Genomic DNA, 8,754 nt, shown 5'->3' with positions numbered 1-8,754 from the left:
TCTGAGCTGTCTGTATCTCCCAACCGTTTGTTGAAAAGCATAGTAGTCACATATATTTTGTATGCATACATTTCAGCACATTTACATCATTTATATATGTAAAAGTGAGTCATTACTAGTTCAGTCACTTGCCCCTTATTATCTCCACTATTTTTTCTCATCTCAATCTCCTTGGTAGACTAGGTACACAATTCACCCCAGTGCATGTTCCATTTGCTCCATTTATCCCACTTCTTAGGACAACCTCTGAACTTGAATTCCTCTTTTTTTGATATCACACATTTGTGTAATTCCTTTCCCCAAATTTTTGGCAATGGCCCCTCTGCCACCCACCACTTCATTGTAATTGCATGTTTCTCTAGCGTGTATCCCAGCATGGTCATTTGTTGCTCCACCTCCGTAAGGTCTGTCTCCTCCCATATACTAAGAAGCCCTCATTGTGGTGTTAAATTAAATCTCCTTTACTAATGCTCTCTGCATATGTCTTGTTGCCTTTTCCCATAGGGTGTGTACGTGGGGACACTCCCATATAGTGTGGTAAAAGGTTCCCTCTTGATGACATAGACAGAGACACAGCGCATGTTATCTACTCCCCATTTTTGCTAGCATAACCTCTGTAAGATAAGTTCTTTTCAGGATTTTTATTTGAATAAGATGGAGCCAGGGAGGGATGGTTGCTTCTCTTGGGAACATTAGTGCTGTTTGTCAATTGTCATCTTCGATTTGCCCTATATCGGCTTCTCACCTTTCTCCAAGAGTATGAAATGGATCCGGCAAATTATTACATAGTTTTCTATATTTTAATGATAAAGCTTTCTCTAATATTGGTTCCGAAAGCAATCGGTCCTCTAGAGGGGATGACTTGGTATGTTTGCTATGGGTCAGAGTGCTGCTTTAAGGGCATGATGGAACTGGAGGTAACGGAAGACCTCCCCCTGAGCTAGTTTGTATGTCTCCCCTAGTTCTGCGAATGTTAGTATTTTCACATTTTTCACTAAGTGGCTTAATGGAGAGATTCCTATAGTGTCCCATCTATCAAAGCCAGGTTGGTTACATAGTAAACCTAGTTTTTGGGTGAACCATAATGGAGTGGCCTGAGTCAGTATATGCGACCAGCCAAGACGTCTATTTGCTTGGCGCCAGATCTCTAACCATATGGGCTGTTGGGCCCAGGTGTCGGCCTTTTCAAACTTTTGAGTAGAGGTCTCCTAAGCTGCCCTCCCTGCCCATTTGATATTTGTCTAACAGATGTGCAGGGTCTATCTGGGTGTGGTACACCCAGTGATTCACCTCTGTCAACTGTGAAGCCCAATGATATTGCATAACTGGGACTGCAATACCTTTATCGTACTAATCCTTGGTTAATTTATGCAGTGCTAAATGGGGTGCTTTTCCGTCCCACAGTAAAGTTCTAACAGCACTCTCTATGTTCCTGAAATAGGAGTCAGGGACGTGGTACAGGCAATTTTGAAGGATATATAAAACACGGGGGAAGAGTGAGCATCTCAAATAGGGCATCTCTCCCTGTCAGGAGATGGGCAATGCTTGACGTCATAGTAAATGTAAAATGTAAATTGATACTTGTATAGCGCACTACTCACCCGCAAGGGTCTCACGGCGCTTGTAGGAATACCGCTGTGGAACCCATCCTGGCTTTCCCTGTGAGGCGTCCACTCCTGGGCACCCCCAAGGTGGAGGCCGGGCATCCTTAGCGTTGTGGGGGCCGTTGTGGAGATTAAGCAAGCTATTGCCCAGAGTTGCAGAGTGGGACTCCATGATTGGAATAGGCACCGAGGCGAGAATTATCAGGTCCGTGGAATTTTGAGCCCAAGACCCGCCGAGGCAGGGAATTAAACCCTGGTCCCAGGCCAGACCTCTGCATCAGGGTCTGCCGCTCCAACCATTGAGCCACACTTCTCCACATTACATAGTCTCTCCAGAGGGATGGCCAGATTCCTGTCGTAACAAATCAGAGGATCTGGGGTTATATCAATTCTGAGGATCGGAATCCCTCAGTAGTTAGCTCCACCTGGGAACGTGAGGGGACTTTTGGAATTGGGCAAAATTACCGAAATAGCTTGCGGGTCTGAGAGATGCTGTTTATTACTAAGTGTCAATCTGAGTACCCAGCGCTTTTCCTGTTCTCTTTTTTGCAACCATTTCAGCATTTTGCCAGCTCTATCTCCCAGTTCATAAAGCCTGTGCCTTGTGTCAAGCAATTGGGACCTTCCCTGCTCTCCAGCCAGGGTTTGGTATTCTAATTATTTGATGGATAGTTGATGTGCAGTAGTTTTGCTAGATGATTGTGTGTGCTCTTGTTCAAGCTGCTGGAGTTCTCTCTTAAGCTGTACAAGTTGCATCTGCTGTTTTTTATTGTACCCCACTTTGAGCGCCAGTGCCTGCCCCTTCAGGACTGTCTTAAAGGCCCCCCATATTATTTGTGCCAAATCCACTGACCCAATGTTTTCAGTAAAGTAGTGTTCCCTATGGGTAAGTGGGCTCTCTTTTATATCTGGAATTTTGAGCAGCCAGGGGTTTATGAGTATTGTGTTACTCTGTCTCTGTTTATAATATGTAAGCTCCACCCACGCTGGAGATTGATCAGAGGGGCAGTGTGGGTTACACAAATTGCCAATATCTGCCATGTGTGCCAAAATATAATCTATACACAATAGGCTTTTGTGGGCATTCTACAAATAGCTGAAGTGGGTCAGGTCTGGGTGAAAGCATCACCATATATCAGTAAGTGCCATGGCTTTAGTAAACTCTGACATATGTGTACCGGGCGCATCTGAGGGGGTATTGGTTGTCTATCTATATGGTCATCAAGGGTCATATTAAAATCTCAACCCAGAATAAAGTTTCCTTTCGGGAGATCGACCATGACTTTCCCTAGGTCTGTGAGCACCTCCTTGCCTAGTACTGGTGGAAGGTGTACTGATATTACATTAAGTGCCTTTCCCTCCCAACTGACCTCCAGAACAGTAAATCTACCTTGGGAATCGGTCCATGTTCTTATCGGAGTGAGAGAAATACTTTTTTATTACTAAGATCCCTGTTCCAATACAGCCTGTGGTATAACCCGCGTCAACCAGGAGCTTATACCCCCAGCGCATCAGGGCCTTACACCTATTTACCACTACATGTGTTCTGTAACAGGACCAGATCAGGGGCTTGTGTTTCAAAATATTGTTATACAATGCCCTGTTTTATTTTATCTCCCATCCAGTTGACGTTCCAGGTCAAGACGGAGAGTGATTTTTCCACCCATCTATCTGTGAGCACCTCCTTGCCGAGCACTGGTGGAAGGTGTACTGATATTACATTAAGCGCCTTTCCCCCCCAACTGGCCTCCAGAACAGTAAATCTACCTTGGGAATCGGTCCATGTTCTTATTGGAGTGAGTGAAACACCTATTTATTACTAAGATCCCTGTTCCAATACAGCCTGTGGTATAACCCGCGTCAACCAGGAGCTTATACCCCCAGCGCATCAGGGACTTACACTTATTTACCACTACATGTGTTTTCTGTAACAGGACCAGATCAGGGGCTTGTGTTTTAAAATATTGTAATACAATGCCCTGTTTTATTTTATCTCCCATCCAGTTGACGTTCCAGGTCAAGACGGAGAGTGAATTGTTCACCAATCTATCAGCCTTGGTTCCAGTATGTAGGTTTTATATGAGCCCAGGGACAAATCAGGTGGTGCAAGGACTTTGGTAATTGATATTTCTTGAGCAGCTCTAGACATTGAATGACCGTCTGTATTGTAGTTCCTATATCCCAAATAGGCTCTGCGCATTGGAATAACATACACTATAGATTTGAAATAGGACTGAGGTCAGTATGTCTCTATTGAGTATATTAAACCTAATTGTGTGTGTGCCAGCTAACTCAGCGGTCACTAGAAACTTTCTCGAATAAACAAGAAGGGATTAGTCTCTGACAACCGCTTAAACATGACAACTTTGTTTCCCCTAGAATCGGAACAATATCTTCAGAGTCGTGGAAACAATAGATAACTATTTCACTCAGTCAATCGTGCATGCTTCGTTTTTACAGAGTGGCATAGAAATAGAGAGATGGGCGTTTCAATAAAAAGGGGTTTATTGAGCAGTCTTATTTCTCATGCAAAAGATATGAACTGCTACAATCGTTAGACAGAATGCAAAGTATAATGTGTACAGCGTAAACAGTAATATAAAATAATACTGTAATAGTATTGTCTGTTGTTATGACATATTTAAAAATACATACATAAATAACACAGGCTAAAATACTCAACCGGTGCTTCTAAAATACGCCTACCCCAGTGTACCTAACCTAGGGCTAGTACGAGGGAAGACTTAGGTGCTGCTCGACTCGATTTCCCAACACCCCGCAAGGGAAGTCAGAAACACTGGAGATGGATTCTCGGCAGGAGGATGACAGCGTCTAGTCAGTGCATCAACTGGGGAGTTGGCTTCCTTCTGTACTTGCTGTGGCGATCTTCGTCGTGCAAGTAGGTAGTCGAACTGCACCGAACCACAGCGTGGTTTGCCATAGCAAGTGAAGGTATATTTATACCTTGAAGGTGTTTAGGAATGCCGGTATTGCCGTAAAAGTCGGGCATATGAACATAATGAATGTACCCCTAAGGATAGATGTTCATGCATAATAAATGAGTTATTGGAGAAATCAATATCCAAGCAAGGGGAAGTCCCTATCGGCTTAGGAGTATGGTTTTTCAAGAACTCGTTGTGATGTAGATGAATGGATGGAAGTAGTCATGCCTGTATTTGGGCAGCATGGACTATATCTAAATAAGGACTGAATGTGTATGTTTATATAAGGGCAATGTGAAATGTACCTATATAAGGGCATGAATCATGAAATTCATACGGAATCTAAATCGATACACAACACCCACTCCACTTTCTTATGTACGAAATTACTAAATTCTAAACATGACAACATATCTAAAATATATCTATACATGAAGGGCTGAAAACATGTCTCAAATAGATTGTAAATGATGTATCCAAACTAAGGCATTGGCGCAGTACACATTAAAGCAAGTATTCATTCTAACCACATGTTGACATTTTACATTCTAACTGAACGAATCACAAAAATATACATTTATGAAATGGCTTGTTAATACAGAAGAAAAAGTGCTGAAACCATTTCATGTCAGAGTACATAAAACTGTTTGTATGTGGACAAGGTCAAATATTGTCTCTGGACGTATACATATAATGTTGGTTCTCAATGAATAGTTCTACTATAAGCAGATTACTTTTGCCAAAAAATGAAAAATACAAATTTGGGGAAAAAAATTAATCATAGGAAAAAGGTTCCAAAGATAGTACCTTGTTTTTGAAAAATGAAGGTCAAATTCAAAGTCTCTCAGAACACTGTGTGCCAAATTCAAAAGTAAGTGTTAGGGCTGAGAGAAAACATGAAATCTTCGATGTCTGTAGACAAAAAGTCATCTACCGTTTCAGGTGAAAGTTGGATTACCTCGTTTAGAAGATTTACCACACATAGATGTGAACTATCGCCTTCTGCATTGGTCGCATCAGCAATGTTCGTATTGGATGGTACCTGCGCGCCTGTTGTTTCCTCTTGTACCTCAGCAGTTGCAATTTGCATTTGTGAGATCTCAATGAATGCCGATATCAGCATTGGTAGCCGCTGGGGACAACACAGAGCATGGGCCGTTACTGGGCCCGGCAAAGTATCAATATCCTTTGGCATGACTGATGGGTGTGTGTGGTCAGGTGTCTAGCTTGCATTCTTCTCCACATAGCTGGCAGCATAGAACAGGTAAGATGCAATCTTGCCAAATTGGTTTGAATTACAGAAACCATGTGGTATTTAATTCTCGTAGACGAGGTAGTCCCAAAATTTGGACGATGCGCTCACGACACTTCATCATAAGTAGAGTTGTCTCCATGGAGAACTGGGTGTCGCTGGTGATTTTGGCTTGCCATAGCGTAGCATAGGAGCAAAAATAGTATCCCTGCAACGAGTCCTAAAGGGATGGGCAGTCTGCCAAACACAGAGTGCAAGAAGTTTGGAAAGATTCCTAGGACTGCTTGAAAAGGTGCTAACAGTCCAGAAAATACTGACTTAAATACATTTACAATACCACTTGTATCAGACATGTTTAAAATACAAATTAACATTTCTGAGACATGTATAGGGCAGTTTGTATTCAAAAGGGCATATCTCTGCCAAAGCCCTTGCAATTTGTATATCATATGTCTCTTTGGCTGAGGTCAGTGGCACAGTTTTTTGCAAAAGAATAGCTTTCATTTGTATAGAAGAAACGTTCAGTGAAGGCCATAAACGCGACTCCCTGGCTGTCTTGGTTTTTGGAAACAATACTTGCATACAGCAAGTGACCCTGGATGACACAGTTACTAGATATGGTATAACTGGCAACATGCCACAGCAGCTGTGATCGTTCAACATGAGGTAACTTCCATTTGAAAGTTTGTCCAGAAATTGGATGAATCACCACAGCTGGTGATCCTTCCAGGTGGCAGGATAAATTGATAGAGGAACCATCACAGGCCCTGTGTAAGTTAATACCCTGACAAAGGAGAGAACCGCTCAGTGCTTTTTCATAGTTTGAACCGCTAAGAAACACTTCAAGTCCCCCACTTCAACATCTGTGTATGTATGTTGAATCACAGGATGTCTTGATGTATTCTTTACCCAACCTTTCATATGTGCCTGCTGGTATGTGTTTTAGGCAATACTTAAAATGGAAAATTGTATTAGGCAGAGTGATTGTTCCATGTATAATCCATTCAGTAGCTGGTTTTTCTGCTACCGTGAAAGGCAATCTTTCCAGTTTTTCAATGCTCAGCACCGTATAGTCTGCTCCCCTCTGTGCCACTTTGATCTGTTTATCAGTGAGATTGAATTCTGAAAACAGTGACATAGTATTGATTAAACGCCAAGGCACATAGCCTGAACAAATGTTTTGTAACGCCCAGCCTAAAGCATGATAGAACGTAGTTGCGACTGACCCTGTTGCAACATGACTAAGTATTGTTCCATGATGTCTATGACAGAAGACACTATGCTGTCAAATAAATACATCCCGGATGACAGAGTCGTTAACCCTTTGTCAACTACAGAGAGAGATTTCTCATATTCGTTCTGCAGTCTCTGCTTATGTAATCTTCCATATTTCGTTATATGCAGCATATATACGAGCATATATTAAACGTTTTTGACACGTTTTTCTTGGTCCTAGCAAGAATTCCCTAAGATTGGTGCCATCTTTAAGTGAAGATAAGTGTTGCTTTACACCCTTAAGTGTAGATCTTGGTAGCCAATCAAGGCAGAACCACCCTACACTGTATGTTGGTACTACGATGCTGTCTTTGGACATATCTTGGGTCTGGCCTATTAAATGTGAAACCCTGTGTTTTGTTCAGGAATCTATCTTTACAGTTGTTTGTGTCTGTGGTCCAGATCAACCATTTATTCCAATCTGCATCTGTTCTATTGTGATGCAAAATAGTATGTATGTCGACCTCCCACTCTCAGGTATAGGTGTAGGTATGGACGGATTGTTCATGTCTTTGATCGTGGCTAACCCAAGGTAAGACATCTGTTGGACAGTGCCATTCAAAAGCATAATTTGCTCAGAGACGATACAGGATCTAAACATAGCTTCTACCCCCTGTACCTGCCAATCTTTTGAACCACAGGCAGTTTATGTCTCAATGTTGTCTTTCCAAAAGTCGAAACCTAGTTAAGACAGTTGGACATTAAAGGCTGTAGAATAAATCTGTTTGGTATTTGTTAACATACTTTTCATTCCTGTAATGTTTACATTCTTAAAGTAAAATGATTCTGCATTGGATACATTGAACCCTGAAAAGTATGGAAATTTCATAGCAAAAGTTTTTGAGCTACCCTTTGGTGGCATAGGACAATGTTCCCATTGGTTATACATGAATACATTTCTAGGACTTACAGATTTGTGCAAGAAATGATGACCATAATGGTTATAACAATACATTTGTTCATAGTTTAAAGAACCTTCTAAATTTTCATGATTTGTAAATGCTGCAGACATTTCTAGATCTGACATCATATTATTAACAGTTTCGAAGTCCAAATCAGCAGAAAATGTACTAGATGAAACAAAGTCACTTAATGAAATCTTGAATAAGTGTGGAATCTTCAACAGCTCCAACGGGCCAAACATGTCATATTCTGTTCTGTCCCAAGCTATACCATCTGGTATAGGAGCAGCTGTGATGTTTACTGTTGACAAGTCTCTTTGTTCATGATGAGATGATTTGTGTGGCTTGAGGTGTAACTTGACTTTCTTACTTGCCTCGTCCATTTTGACATATCTTCCATTTATTAGCATACCCAGTGTTATTACCAGAGTTAACAAAAGTAGAAGAAAGAATATTCCCAACACAATCCATGGTGAAATCGGATATGTATTTTCCAGGTGATGAAAAAAGTCAGTTGCTTGTTCTTTGAAAGTTGTTTTCTCTGGTGTCTTTTCAGGTTTGTTGGGATCCTCAGAAAACGTATCTTAGTTAATGAAATAACCAGAGGCCGTTCTGTCAATAGTTGGGATTGCATCCGATTTGTTGAAATTGCTGGAACCACTTGATCACTTGTTACTTCATTGTATACAGGTTTTTCATGATGAACTGTTATTTGGGTTTCAAGAGGTACAAGTTTCATAGGTTTGTTGCTTAGTCCTTTTTTTCTCACTGCAAATTCC

This window comes from Lissotriton vulgaris, chromosome 7, assembly GCF_964263255.1.
Source record: "Lissotriton vulgaris chromosome 7, aLisVul1.2, whole genome shotgun sequence".
Classification (NCBI taxonomy): domain Eukaryota; kingdom Metazoa; phylum Chordata; class Amphibia; order Caudata; family Salamandridae; genus Lissotriton; species Lissotriton vulgaris.
Note: the sequence above shows the minus strand (reverse complement) of the source record.